Here is a 13,200-nt window from a genome sequence, read left to right on the forward strand (position 1 = left end):
CTGTGGAGACTGCCATCAACTTGCTGAAAAAGGCTGGCTAGCCAACCCATATCTGGAGAAGGGTGGATCCTTCTAGGCCTCCCTTCCCTATACCAACCCAGTCAGGGTGGGCCTGGGAACCAGACACATCTATCAATTAGATTCAACCACGGGCAGACCACCTTAACAGAAGCCTGAGCTACATGACAATATCTAAACTGGTTTTCTCTGCCACACTGAAACAGAGATCCTCCTGTTTGAATGAAAATTCTGTCTTTTCTCTTTTCCCTCCTACCTCTTCCCTTCCCCCCACTCTCCCTTGCCCCTCCTTCTCTTTCTCTCTCCTTCTCCTATGCAGTCACTTCCACAGAGGCACAGTACTAGTAAAACTAGTCATGGGGATTGTTGAAATTGAATGGTGTGAAATTCAACACTGCCGCAGGGTCTGGTTGTTGTTGAGTTTTTGTTTTGTTTTTTTTTCTTTCAATTATTGACACAGAGTTTGCTGCTTATTTTGCTTCTTTAGTGAGAATTTCGGCAAATTTTCAAGAGACATTATGAATACCTCTTTCATTTTTCTAATCATCTTTTTGTCAAAATGTAGCCTTCTAACTAAACTAATACTTGCTTACAAAGAATTAGCCAACAGTGATTACAGATCATAGTAAGAGGGTCTTAGCTGCATTTCTAAGAGTTTGCCTAGGCTCTGAGTATCCAGGCAACTTTATGCCTATGAGTACGCTACCACTGTAATTGTATTAAACTGGCATAACCCGACTCTTTCTCTCTCCATCACAAAATATTTTGACAACAGTTTTCTCTGCCCTTTGGAAAAGGCTACAGATATTCTCACTGGCCTTCTTTTTGGCTCCCTGTTGCTAAGTATCTGGATGAAGATTACAAAATGCAGTCAGTTATCTAGATTTTTCTAAACAAATAGGTATTTAGTATCATAGATAGGGTCTGCCTTTCTCTATATACAATTAGGGGGACTTTTGAGTTAGGTCTTCACGTCACTCGAGCTAAGATACACTTTAGTTTAAATGTTCGGATAATTTTAATAAAGGTGTGAAACTCCTGGAATTATTTAAAAACCACCTCATATCTCTTCATTTTGCATGTTTAGAGACAGACTTTTCCAATATCAGTGCCAGCTGCTAGATGCTTTACATATTTGGCTTTTTTCCCCTCTGCATTGAATTCAAGCTCTTTGATGTAAAATTTGTTTCCATTTGAGAACAGCAATTTCACTTTCTAAAAAAGGAGTGTAATGCTTCATCAAAGTTAGAGATGTTTTAAACTATCTAGATTATAAAAAAAAAAAAAACTTTTTGAAAGAAAAAGATTTGGCATTATAGGTAACCCACACGGAAATGTTAATAAGTAAATCTGATCAACTCTGCTTTATGAGAGTAGTCAACAGAAGTCTCTCCCCTCCAGCCAAGCCTGCTATCTAAGCTGAGTACCCTTTTTTCAGAAGCCCCTTGGAGGGTATTCTGGCAGGCCGAGTTGGACTGTGCCTAGCTATTGAAGGTCATCTCCCACAAGACTTCAGAGATTCAATATTGGGTGGGACAGATCTCTTTGTTGACTCCATGTGACATTTATTTAGTTGCTCTTGCTCCCCAAGACACAAACCGAAGGGTTTCACCAACCTGTCATAAGAAACACCTAACAAACTACTTTGCAGGTTCCAGTTACTTTCTTATTAAATGTCACTCAGTGTGTCCCAAATCTGCCTTTGTCTATCCTCTATACAGTTGTATTGGCATTCCCTACCATTACCTGAGATGTTGATCATTAAGTATTAATCTGATAGTGTTTTTGTCATTATGGGTTGATGGGCAAATATGGACTCGAGACAAAGGTAGGAATTGTTTATCATGGAGTTGGCCTCTATAATAAATCTCCTTTCTTTAACGGTCATGATGCATTTGAGTCTGGTTAGAAATAGAGGACTTGGTCTGGAATTAAAATATAATGTGTCGATTAAGAGTTTCTCTAGTATATTAATTGCCTATATGGCAAACCAAGCTTTGGAGATGTAGATGGGATTTTCTTGGGTAGAAATAGCACATCTGGGCATGAACAGATCTGCTAATAACACTCAGTAGTAAAAAGTGGAATCGTATTAGTGGAGAGACTGGGTGGTAATGAGTTCACTAAAATAATAAAAAATAAAATTAAGCACAAAGTTAGGCAATAAAGAGGGAAGGACATAAGCAAAAGGAGATATATGTGTTGGTGGAGATAAATCACTAATTTCTTTTTTTTTTTTTTAATTTTTATTGGAGTATAGTTGCTTTACAATGTTGTTAGTTTCTATTGTACAGCAAAGTGAATCATCTATACGTATACATATATCCCCTCTTTTTTGGATTTCCTTCCCATTTAGGTCACCACAGAGCATTGGGTAGAGTTCCCCATGCTATACAGTAGGTTCTCATCAGTTGAGAAAAATCACTAATTTCTATTCATTCATTTAGCACATTATGTTGACTGTTGTGTTCCAGGCATTGTCATTCGTCTTAGGGGGGTAGTTATGAACAAGACAGCTCAGGAAACTTCCATACTCACTCAGAGAAACTGCTGGAAGAGGTACACAGAACCTTGAGAAAGGCCTGGTAGATTTTCTTTCAGAGCATAAGTCACACTGAGTCAGAATTGACGGAGGAACAGACTAAGAAAAGGGAATTCTGAGAACCTACTTGGACTTAAAACTCAAGAACTCATTCAAAATAGAAGCCAGATTTTCTAGGACTACAGGTAACAATGAAAGGCAGGGAATCTTAAGAATGGAGACATAAGCAAACAGACAGTGAACACGCAGGCTTGGGCTTGAAAGACAAATAAAACCTTATCTCAAAGGTTGGGGCTCCGGGAAGGAAATGGTTCTATCTTTCAGAGCTGTGCCAACGTCAACGTTGTGAGATGGTGTGCTTCTTCATTATCTTTAACACACACACACACACACACACACACACACACACACACACCCCACACACCACACACACACCCCACACACCACACACACACACACACACACACACGCACACACACTGTACTGACGAGGCCAAGAAACTTATTGGGTTGGCCAAAAGGTTCGTTCGGGTTTTCCCGTAAGATGTCAGGGAAAAATCCGAACCAACTTTTTGGCCAACCCAATACATAATCAATGGATAAAAGTAAGCTGCCTACTTTGTAGTTTCATCTCACATAGTTTGTACTCTGAGAATTCAACATTCTACAGCCGACAGTATTTGATCCCCTAGAATGAACTGTGAACAAAATGGTAGGTGAGGGTTGCCACCAGCCAGGAGAATGTTTGGAAAGGCCATGAACCGGAAGCATAATAATAGCAGCCCCTCCTGCTTCTCCACTTCTCCACCTACCATGCACCAGGCACTACTGGAAGAACATTACCCACATTACCTCATTTAATCCTCAGAACAATCATAAGGAAGGTTCTAGCCCCGTTTTAGCGAGGTAGAAATTGAGGAAAAGAGAAGCTACATACATTTCCAGGGTCATACAGCTAATAGGTTGCGGATTTTGGATTGAAACCCAGGAATTCTGCCTCCAGAATCAGACTTCTGTTATGTTAAATGCACTGCTTTCATTCCCACATAGTAAAAACAATTACCCAAGAAATGCTGCCACACCATTTTGTAATAGATTCATCTTAGTTCCTTCTGACAAGATGGAAATCCAGACCTCTTAGAGTTAACACAGAGTAGAGAATCAAAGATATTTGTTATAGTGGGATAATCTTACAAAAACATGTGTTTTTTTTTTTTTTTTTTTTTTTTTTACAACAATTAAGGAACTTTTTTTCCCTCCTAGCTATCTCTGGATGTGTGGATGTGTCCTTATGTGATATTGGTACACACCAGGGTTTAAACCACTCATAATCAGGTCAATCATAATCTAGTTCTGGCCCCCAAAGCAGTCAATCTTTGGTCTAATGACAAATTAGACCAATTTTTTGTCTAATGAACAACTAAAGTTGAACTAGCTATGCTTACAATAACAACTTCTGGTGAGGGTATTAAATGTTAACTTTAGACACGCTCTAAGAGGGGAAGTATTGAAATACCAAATTAGGAGAAAATGGACTATTGCAGAATATTGAATCCTCACTGGAGATGAGCTTCGTGTAGGAGTTTTATGCAGTGTTCTCTGACCTTTTAGTCAAATAGCAGATTGAATCGGATTAAAATAATTAGCTTTCTCTTGTCAGAATACTTCCCCATGCTGCTGCTTCTCCATTCTGGTTTGTTCTATCATTGCCATGCCTAATATTCAACAAGTCGTTTCCCTTTATTAAAGGGAAACTGCATTTTATTTTTGTTGAGAATGCTTTCATTCATATCTGAATGTGATTTAGGTGAATTTTCCTCCCTTTCACAAAAATTAATGAAAACCAATTTCATGACCAATTTAGCATTCAATATGTGTTAGTCAAAGAAGTATTAGCAGAGTAGTTCAGAGTGAGTCTTTTGTGTGGTTAGAAGAGCAGTGTTCAATTTTTAGTATGTTCGTAAATGAACGATGAGTGGGGAAATTCTGACATCCAGGTAGGTAGTTATGATTTCTCCATTTGTAGGAGAAAGTCGCAGTGTTTTTCAAAGTATCGTCCTAGAATACCTGCACCAGAATTCCCTGGGTTGCCTGTTAAAGGTGCAGATGCCCTAGCCTCACCCCAGAACTGGTGAATCAGAAATTCATACGGTGTAGCCTAGGACTTGACATTTTTAACAAATTCCCTAAGGGATTCATGAGGAGAGTGAATTTTGAGAACCACTGCCTTACAAGCATATACTCATATCTGATCCACATAGGCACATAGTTTGCCAGCCTGGTCCTGCAACAGAAATCTGGAAGTTTCTAGCAGGAAGAACCTTTAGAAGTTACCTATGTCATCCCTTCCTGAACTTCCCATTTTACCACAGTGTTGCTAGATTTAGCAAATAAAAAGATAGGCCTCCCAGTTAAATTTGAATTTCAGATAAACAATGAGTAATTTTTTTTAGCATAGTTATGTCCTGTGCAATATTTGGAATATACTAAGAAATTGTTGTTTATTGAAAATTCCATTTTAACTGGGAGTCCTGTATTTTATCTGGCAACCTGTGATGATGAAATTGAATTCCAGAAAGCTGAAATGACATTTTACAATGCTATGCTGTCCCTAGGATTTCTAGGACTTTAGTTTCTACCTTTGCTATAAATCATTGATTTCTGCTCTACTGAAGGCTTTCTTTTTTGACAGGTAAACACTGTTGTAAAAATACATAAATATAGTATCAACTAACTTGCAAATGCCTAAAGACCTAGAGTATTTATTTTAGAACAGAGAAATTACTATACATCAAAGTGTCTTCTTTTCATAAATCATCCAGTGCTACTTAGTTTGTCACAAGAAAAAAAAAGATAGAAACATGATTCTATACAATTATGGTTTTATATGTACTTCCCCTTCTTCTTAGAACTTCCTGAAAATCCTTTTATCTACCTACCTGCCTCCTACGGACCTATCTCACAGATAGTCATCAGCTAACCAAGAGCGCGTGGGTGGAATTCTGAGACCTCAATTCTGCTAATTTCCCAAAGTATGAGGTTTTAGGAACTATGACAGGTCAGTCTGAAAACAGGATCCTAGAGTTTGGGTGGTTTGAGCATGGAAAGGAAAGCTTGCCATTATGCTTCAGAAAAAAAAAAAAAAGTGTTTACCGACAGAGTCAAGGAGTGGGTAGGGGACGACGGCCATGCCACCACACGCCCTTCCATCTTAAGAATAGAAGGGCCTAGACAACCTGTTAAAAATGTTTTCTCCAGCGATTGAAGGTTTAAAGGTAATTGGTTCAATTCATTCATGGGCTGTATCTTTGGGTGCTAAAAGTGTGATAATTCATTAAAAAACAAAAACAGTTCGATATGTTTGATTTTTAAATAAATGGATTCCCAGAGCATTTGATCCAGTTTCATATACTTATCCAAACTGTATCATCCTCCACAGAACTCAAATAGATGTGGAAGAGATCATCCATGCATACAGATAAGGGTGTTCATTTAATACAAGGACCTATTCTACCCTGCAACATGTTTCAGGTACAAGTCAACTTCAAATACAGGACTGTTTTGTCCATAGAAAAACTGACCAAGGAGTGGTTAGATCACACCTAGCTTCTTCTCTAAGCCCAACTCAGGTCCATATAAATGCTATGGATGACGTTAAGAAGAAGCTTTATGTCAAGTGACACATCTCTATTACATATTTGCCTAACACATGACTGCTTTTTGTAGTAATAATCTTTTAGGCTTCTATTGAATTTAGTAGGTATCAAAGTACTTTCACATCCATTATCTCATTTAATTCTTACAACAGTCCTGTGGGTATGCATACCAATTATTATCATCAGATTCTAGGTTTGCACATTAGAAAACTGAGGCAAGTTCAAAGAGATGAACTAACTTGCTTGAGGTCACACAAGCACTGTGGCCGAAACCTGTGTTCTTCACCACCATTGCACAACCACCACTACTTCTTTCTTCTACTTCTCTTCCTCCTGTATTTTCTTTTCCTCCATCTGTCTCTTCTTCCTTCACCATCTCTTCCTCCCCCTCGTCTACCTTCTCATCCACCAATAGGATTTATTGAGCTTAATAGGTGCTGAGAATGATGCCTAGTGCTTTAAATCCAGTTTCATTTAATTTGTACAATGATGATTATCCTCATTAAACAGATGTGAAAACTGAGTCTAGGAGAGTGAAATATCACACTGTTAACATGTGATGAGCCACAGTTAGAACATAGGCCTCCTAATAGCTAATTCATTGGCTTCTGACATGAGTATCTGATCAACCAAAGCACACTAAGTATAATGGTGCATGTTCTTTCATTGAAACCAGATGAAAAAAATGTGATGTAGAAAGGACTTGTCTCTGGAACTTGCATTTCCTCTGCTTTGACTCTTTGGATTTCCTTTTAAGTTGAATGTACCTAACGCTATAATGGTATATAAATAATGGTTTAGGCAAGGCCTGGAACATAAGGGATAAAGGCAGTATCCTGATACTGAAACGAGGAGGCAGGTCAGTTGAACGGCAGTAACTCTGACTTGATACTGAACCTCAGAACTTTGGATCTGTGAGTGTGGTTCTTATACTTAACTCATCTAGAAGCTAGGTTTTGCCCTAGAGCTGCAAACCAGGCTGAACCTGCAGGCAGAAGTGAAGTGGCTTTTGCTGAAGATCTTGACAGTGGAGACAGTAAGCCAGGCTGTTCATTATGGTATGTGGATGAAGTGCTGCTTTCATGCTTTGAGTTGAGAAAATGCTAACCTGCTATAAACTCAGAAAGTTTACAAGTATCTTCACTCCCCAGTGCCTGGCAGGTGTGCCTACAGAGCTTTAATAGCCTGTTATAGCTGTCTTTAGTTTGCTTTGGATGAACTCTGGATGCCAAACTTCCATATAAATAATCAGTATTTCCTGCATATTCTTAATTATCCTCAGGTTGTACTTTCTGGTACCTTACAATTTTCTATTTTAAATTAAGCTTGGAAAAACAACAAACCACTTCCAGGCAGGCACTTTTTCCTGGGTTGTAGAGGGTAATTATACATGTTGGAGGGTAGGAATTTGAAAGCACATGTAATATTATTATTAATGGATGGCTGGGACATACATTCTTCATCTCAATGTAAGTAAGGGTTTCAGCATATCTTGGGGGATTTTTCATTCTTATTAAGGAAAATATGAAAGATAGCTAGTTTACTTTTGTGAGACATGATCAATATTTGAGCTTCTTGGACATAAATTATATTCCATGCATACTATCTTGTTCCGTTTTCTCTAAGTGCTGTTTCATCCCAGTGATTGAAAGACTCATTCTGAAGATTATTCTTGCCATCTTTTTTGTTTTAGGGAAAAGATATGTGTTGCATAGGAAGACCACAAGAAGTAGTTGCCCAGTTTGAACAGTATTTCTCTTGGGAGCATTTGTTGAAAGCAACTAGAGGCAATTGTTGAACATTGTGGCTGCCTGAGGGGTGAATAATAGTTGGGGTACACCAGGGGTCCCCAACCCGCGGGCCACCGACCGCTACCGGTCCGCGGCCTGTTAGGAACTGGGCTGCACGGCAGGAGGTGAGCGGCTGGCGAGCGAGCAAAGTTTCATCTGCCGCTCCCCCTCGCTCCCCCTCGCTCCCATTACCACCTGAACCACCCCCCCACCTCCCCGTCCGTGGAAAAATTGTCTTCCACAAAACCAGTCCCTGGTGCCAAAAAGGTTGGGGACTGCTGGGGTACACAATAGACTAACAGAAATTTATAGAATTTGTTGCTAGCAAATTTGTCCTACAAGAACTACTAAAAAGAGTTCTTTAGGCTGAAATGAAGGGATATAGACACATAAGTAAACCCTCATTAATAAGTGAAGAACACCCAAAAAGGCAAGATAATAGGAAATGTGATAGACAGTATAAATGTATTTTTATAAGTTTTTATCTGATTTAAAAAACAACTGCACAAAGCAATAATGAAAATCTTTGCTGATAGGCATACAATGTGTAAAGATGCTCAATATCATTACTCATTAGGGAAATGCAAACCAAAATGAGAAAGCACTCACTAGGATGGCTATAATCAAAAACATAGATAATAATAATTGTTGGCAAGAATGTAGAGGAAATGAAACCCATATACATTGATGTTGAGAATATGAAAAGTACAGCCTCTTGGAAAACAGTTTGGAGGTTCCTTAAAATGTTAAACACAGTTACCACATAACCCAATAATTCCACTCCTAGATATATACCCAAGAGAATCTAAAACATATGTCCACACAAAAACTTGTACATGAATGTTTATAGTAGCATTATTTATAATCGTTGAAAAGTGGAAGAAACTCAAATGTCCATCAGTTGATGAATGGATAAACAAAATGTGGTATATCAATACAGCTGAACATTAGCCAGTCATAAAAAGGAATGAAGTACTGATTCGTACTATAAACTAGATAAACCTAGAAAACATTATGCTCAGTGAGAGAATCCAGACACAAAAGGCAACATATTGTATGATTACATTTATATGAAATGTCCAGACTAGAAAAATCTGTAGAGAAGGAAAGTAGATTAGTAGTTTCCTAGGGCTGGATGGGAAAGTCATGAGAGGATTGGTTGATGAAGGATAAAGGGTACAGAGTTTCATGTGGGGGTAATGAAAATGTTCCGGAATTAGATAGTGGGGATAGCTGCATACTTTGTGAATATATCAAAAACCACTGAACTCTATAGTTTAAAGGGGTTAATTTTATAGTATGTGAATTATATCTCAGTAAGAAATTGTATTCAAAAGGGAACCAATGTGTAACAAAAGATTAAAGAAAATATACCAAAATATTGATAGCAAAAAAAAAAAAAAGTTGGAGAATGTTTCTCTTTAAGAATTCTCTGCCATTGGTGGCACTCAGCAACCTAGTTATTGATATAAAATGGAGATAAAATATCTGAGCAGAAAAAGGTCATTAGGAGGAAGTTATTTTGCACTCCATTCTACCTTTTAATCTTTTGAGTGTGCCAAAAGAAAATCCAGGGGCAGGGACAAAAATCTGTGCCAATAGGCCACATATGACCTGTGATGTTTTACATGGTTCAATTAAAATGATTTTTCTTCTGTAAGCAAAGAGAAAGGAGATAGCTTTCAGAGTTATGATATTGATGTTGGAGGACAATGAACATGTAAACACTTGGATAGTCATCCACGAATTAGCTCTTTAATCTGTAAATATGATTCAGTTTAATGTATGTTTGTATGTGTTACTTCAATAAAAAAAAAGTTCATCGTGTCACACCCCTCTGGTACTTAAAATCCTCAAATGATTACCATTGCACTAGGGATAAATGCAAACAATGGACCCTGACTTTCAAGGTACCACATGACCCGATGGTATGCCTCTCTAATCTCAACTAGCACCCTTTCTTGTGCCTCTACATCTTCCTTTCATTATCAGACTCCTTCCCTTCTTGGGTCTTTACCCTTGTGGTTTCTCTGCCCTAACAGTCCCTCCCTCAGTCACATGGCCAGCCCCCATTTAGGTCACAATTCAAATTGTGACCTCCTGAAGTGACTCTTCTCAGACTTCACTCCCTATTACATCATTCCTTTTTTTTCTGTTTTGAATTTTTATTGGGATAGAACTGAGATACAGCACTGTATAAGTTTAAGGTGTACAGCATAAAGATTTGATTTGCATACATTATGAAATGATGACCACAATAAATTTAGTGAACATCCGTCATCTCATAGAGGTACAACATTAAAGGAATAGAGAAAATATACATTTTTTCCTTGTGATGGGGACTCTTAGCATTTACTCTCTTAACAACTTTCATGTATGACACACAGTTGTGTTAATTATATTTTTGTTGTAAGTTACATCCCTAGTACTTATTTATCTTGTAACTGGCAGTTTGTGCCTTTTGACTATTTTCATCCAATTACTCCCCTTCCCCTGAACTCCCACCTCTGGTAGCCGCAAATCTGATCTCTTTTTCTATGAGTTTATTTTTTGTTTTTGAAGTATAATTGACCTACAATGTTTTGTTAATTCCAGGTACACAGCATAATGATCCAATATTTTTGTACATTTCAAAATGATCATTATGATAAATCTAGTTGCTATCTGTCATCATATAACGACTTGTGCCGACTGGCTGGTGGTCCTGGCACTAATAAGCCAGAGGGAGGATTCCAAAATGGCACTTGGCAGCACCAGTGTCCTTGTAGTAGGATGAGCTCCCCAAAATGGCTGCTGCCAGCATCTATGTCCCCAGAGTGAGCCCCAGCTGCCTCCTGCCTCTCCAGGAGGTTCTCTAAGATTAGCAAGTGGGTTTGACTCAGGCTCCTTTCAAATTACTGCTTCTGCCCTGGGTCCTGGAGCATGTGAGATTTTGTGTGCACTCTTTAAGAGTGGAGTCTATTTCCCACAGCCCTGTAGCTCTCCTGAAAGTAAATTCTGCTGACCTTCAAAGCCAAACGTTCTGGGGGCTCATCTTCCTGGTGCAGGACCCCCAGGTTGGGGAGCCCAGTGTGGGGCTCAGACACTTTGCTCCTTGGGGAGAACCTCTGCAATTGTAATTATCTTCTGCTGTGTGGGTCACCTCCCTGGGGGTATGGGTCTTGACTATACCACATCTCCACTCCTCCTGCCCGTCTCCTTGTGGTTCCTTTTTTATATCTTTAGTTGTAGAAGATCTTTTCTGCTAGTCTTCAGGTCATTCTCACTGATAGTTGCTCTGTAAATAGTTGTAATTTTGGTGTGCCCATGGGAGCTGATGAGCTCAGGGTCTTCCTGCTCTGCCATCTTGGCCACTCCTCCTGCACCATTCTGTCTTAATGTGGTTTTTTTGTTGTCCCCCCCCCCCCCATAGTTTTTTGTTGAGTTGATTTAGTTGGTGGCCAAAGTGGAGGACGGCTCAGGAGCAGGAGGCAATTCTCACTCTTTAGGTGCAGGTTGACCTCTCAAGATAGACTCACACTTGGTGAAATCTGAGAGAAATGCCTTGGCAACAGCTGCCATCCGAACCACTGCCATGTGCAGTACCTTGTGATGGGAACTCTTAGGATTTACTCTGAGGTGAGCAAAAGTCGTAAAAAGGGATTGAGAATTTTAGCCAGTCTCTCCTACATGAAAGTAACATAGCTGTGACAGTTTCTCAAACTTTCCTTGCTTTTAACAACCTTGACAGTTTTGAGGATTCCTGATAGGTATTTTGTGGAAAGTCCCTCAATCAGGATTTTTCTGATATTTTCCTCATGATTAGACTGGGGTTATAGGTTTTGGAGAGGAAGACCACAGAGGTAAAGTGCCATTCTCATCACATCACATCACATCAAGCATCCATGCTCCCCACGTCTTATCACTGATGATGTTAACCTTGATCACCGGGCTGAGGTAGTGTTTGTCAGGCTTCTCCACTGTAAAGTTACTATTTCACCCCCTTTCCATATTCTACACTTCGGAAGGAAGTCACTATGCACAACCTCCTCTGTGTTCGAGCTCCTTGAGAGCAGAATATCTAGATAAATCTTCCAAAGGGAGTTTTGGCTATTCTCCCCCATTCATTTCTTTATTTAATCATTTATATCAATATAGACTCAGGTTATATATTTTGTACTTTGGGCTGTAATTTAATACCACTTTGTTACTCAAATTGTTCCAGTTTTGGCCATTGAGAGCTCTTCCTGTTGGCTCCTGTGTCCCTTTGACATACTCCCATCATTCTGATTCTTTGAGCATTTCCTTAATTTGTGGCACTAAAAGATGCTCCAGGCTTCTCTTGTATGTTACCTGCCACAATCCTTGAATCAGCCTTTCTCCAAAGATCCCTGGTTCCTTTTATTGGAGAATAGTAGAAACCAAGATCTGTGTGCTGGGTATGCTCATTACCACAGGGGTGTCATTGCTTCCAGGCCCTTTCAGCTGATAGAGCAAAGAAACATGTCTATACCAATCTGTGTATATACATGTCTATAAGGATTTCTATATGCATCTATCAGTATTTAACTAAACATGAGTTCAAACTGATGATTCCTCCTCTAATCCTTTACCACATGACCATTCACGCCTGCTCCCATTGCTTGTAACCTCCCTCTCCAACAAGAAGAAACCTGGCTCCCACCATTTGCCATCCGTTTACTTAATTGTTCAATTCTAGTATACATGTATAGTGGTCTCAGAATTGTTAACCTGTATTTCCATGGGAAATAATTTTATCAACTAGAGTACAGTGTTTATATACCATTCCTTTTGCCTTTAATCTTACCATTTCCACTCATTTCCAAAATTACTTTTGTCAGCATCTCTTGTGCCCTCTTCCTTCAGTGAGGTTGTTGCACATGTTTGTAATAGTTACATTCTTTTGTCACAGTCTGCATTCCCTCCTAAATTCCTTTGGTTTTATAGACATTAAGGTTCACACTTTCTGCTGTAAAGTTCTGTGGGTTTTGACAAATGCATAGTGTCATGTATTTACAGATACAGCTCTTTGGCACTTGATCATATTAACATACGAGACCAGGACATATTGTATGTAGAGGAGATTTTTTTCAAAACTGATGCTTTCAGTGAACACATAACTTTAAAACATTTTTAAAAGAATTTATTTAAAAAGAATTTATTTTTTAAGAATTTATTTAAAAAGAATTTATTTT

The 13,200-nt window shown here is 38.8% G+C and overlaps 1 long non-coding RNA gene across 2 annotated transcripts in view; it reads right to left on the reverse strand.

Annotated features, from left to right (window-relative positions):
• LOC309620798 overlaps positions 1-13,200 on the reverse strand; it is a 432,804-nt gene that overhangs the window by 38,979 nt on the left and 380,625 nt on the right. The gene's annotated exons all lie outside the window — the stretch shown is intronic.

This window comes from Balaenoptera borealis (genome assembly GCF_965194805.1).
Source record: "Balaenoptera borealis genome assembly, chromosome: X".
Classification (NCBI taxonomy): domain Eukaryota; kingdom Metazoa; phylum Chordata; class Mammalia; order Artiodactyla; family Balaenopteridae; genus Balaenoptera; species Balaenoptera borealis.